We start from the raw sequence: 2,500 nt of genomic DNA on the forward strand, positions 1-2,500 counted from the left end.
CCCTCCCTCCCTCCCTCCCCCCTATGTCTGTAATGAATAGCTGGCAAGTTAGTAGCCAAGGTCCCAAGACTCCCACCGTCACACATATGCAAACATCCACACAAACACAGTTTGCCAGGGACCGTCTCCACTGGCTGCTCTCTCTTCGTGACCGGGTTATGAATAGACTCCTGGTAACACTGAGGTGTCTGTGGAAGAGGGTTATGAATAGACTCCTGGTAACACTGAGGTGTCTGTGGAAGAGGGTTATCAATAGACTCCTGGTAACACTGAGGTGTCTGTGGAAGAGGGTTATGAATAGGCTCCTGGTAACACTGAGGTGTCTGTGGAAGAGGGTTATGAATAGACTCCTGGTAACACTGAGGTGTCTGTGGAAGAGGGTTATGAATAGACTCCTGGTAACACTGAGGTGTCTGTGGTAGAGGGTTATGAATAGGCTCCTGGTAACACTGAGGTGTCTCTGTGGAAGAGGGTTATGAATAGACTCCTGGTAACACTGAGGTGTCTGTGGAAGAGGGTTATGAATAGACTCCTGGTAACACTGAGGTGTCTCTGTGGAAGAGGGTTATGAATAGGCTCCTGGTAACACTGAGGTGTCTGTGGAAGAGGGTTATGAATACGCTGGTAACACTGAGGTGTCTGTGGAAGAGGGTTATGAATAGACTCCTGGTAACACTGAGGTGTCTGTGGTAGAGGGTTATGAATAGGCTCCTGGTAACACTGAGGTGTCTCTGTGGAAGAGGGTTATGAATAGGCTCCTGGTAACACTGAGGTGTCTGTGGAAGAGGGTTATGAATAGACTCCTGGTAACACTGAGGTGTCTGTGGAAGAGGGTTATGAATAGACTCCTGGTAACACTGAGGTGTCTGTGGAAGAGGGTTATCAATAGGCTCCTGGTAACACTGAGGTGTCTGTGGAAGAGGGTTATGAATAGGCTCCTGGTAACACTGAGGTGTCTGTGGAAGAGGGTTATGAATAGACTCCTGGTAACACTGAGGTGTCTGTGGAAGAGGGTTATCAATAGGCTCCTGGTAACACTGAGGTGTCTGTGGAAGAGGGTTATGAATAGACCCCTGGTAACACTGAGGTGTCTGTGGAAGAGGGTTATGAATAGACTCCTGGTAACACTGAGGTGTCTGTGGAAGAGGGTTATGAATAGACTCCTGGTAACACTGAGGTGTCTGTGGAAGAGGGTTATGAATAGACTCCTGGTAACACTGAGGTGTCTGTGGAAGAGGGTTATGAATAGACTCCTGGTAACACTGAGGTGTCTGTGGAAGAGGGTTATGAATAGACTCCTGGTAACACTGAGGTGTCTGTGGAAGAGGGTTATGAATAGACTCCTGGTAACACTGAGGTGTCTGTGGAAGAGGGTTATGAATAGACTCCGGGTAACACTGCGGTGTCTGTGGAAGAGGGTTATCAATAGACTCCTGGTAACACTGAGGTGTCTGTGGAAGAGTGTTATGAATAGGCTCCTGGTAACACTGAGGTGTCTGTGGAAGAGGGTTATGAATAGGCTCCTGGTAACACTGAGGTGTCTGTGGAAGAGGGTTACGAATAGACTCCTGGTAACACTGAGGTGTCTGTGGAAGAGGGTTATGAATAGACTCCTGGTAACACTGAGGTGTCTGTGGAAGAGGGTTATGAATAGACTCCTGGTAACACTGAGGTGTCTGTGGAAGAGGGTTATGAATAGACTCCTGGTAACACTGAGGTGTCTCTGTGGAAGAGGGTTATGAATAGACTCCTGGTAACACTGAGGTGTCTGTGGAGAGGGTTATGAATAGACTCCTGGTAACACTGAGGTGTCTGTGGAAGAGGGTAATGAATAGACTCCTGGTAACACTGAGGTGTCTGTGGAAGAGGGTTATGAATAGACTCCTGGTAACACTGAGGTGTCTGTGGTAGAGGGTTATGAATAGGCTCCTGGTAACACTGAGGTGTCTCTGTGGAAGAGGGTTATGAATAGACTCCTGGTAACACTGAGGTGTCTGTGGAAGAGGGTTATGAATAGACTCCTGGTAACACTGAGGTGTCTCTGTGGAAGAGGGTTATGAATAGGCTCCTGGTAACACTGAGGTGTCTGTGAAGATAGAATACTCCTGGTAACACTGAGGTGTCTGTGAAGAGGGTTATGAATAGGCTCCTGGTAACACTGAGGTGTCTGTGGAAGAGGGTTATGAATAGACTCCTGGTAACACTGAGGGTCTCTGTGGAAGAGGGTTATGAATAGGCTCCTGGTAACACTGAGGTGTCTGTGGAAGAGGGTTATGAATAGGCTCCTGAATAGGCTCCTGGTAACACTGAGGTGTCTGTGGAAGAGGGTTATGAATAGACTCCTGGTAACACTGAGGTGTCTGTGGAAGAGGGTTATGAATAGACTCCTGGTAACACTGAGGTGTCTGTGGAAGAGGGTTATGAATAGACTCCTGGTAACACTGAGGTGTCTGTGGAAGAGGGTTATGAATAGACTCCTGGTAACACTGAGGTGTCTGTG

The sequence above is a fragment of the Oncorhynchus keta genome, unplaced genomic scaffold (genome assembly GCF_023373465.1).
Source record: "Oncorhynchus keta strain PuntledgeMale-10-30-2019 unplaced genomic scaffold, Oket_V2 Un_contig_26507_pilon_pilon, whole genome shotgun sequence".
Lineage (NCBI taxonomy): Eukaryota > Metazoa > Chordata > Actinopteri > Salmoniformes > Salmonidae > Oncorhynchus > Oncorhynchus keta.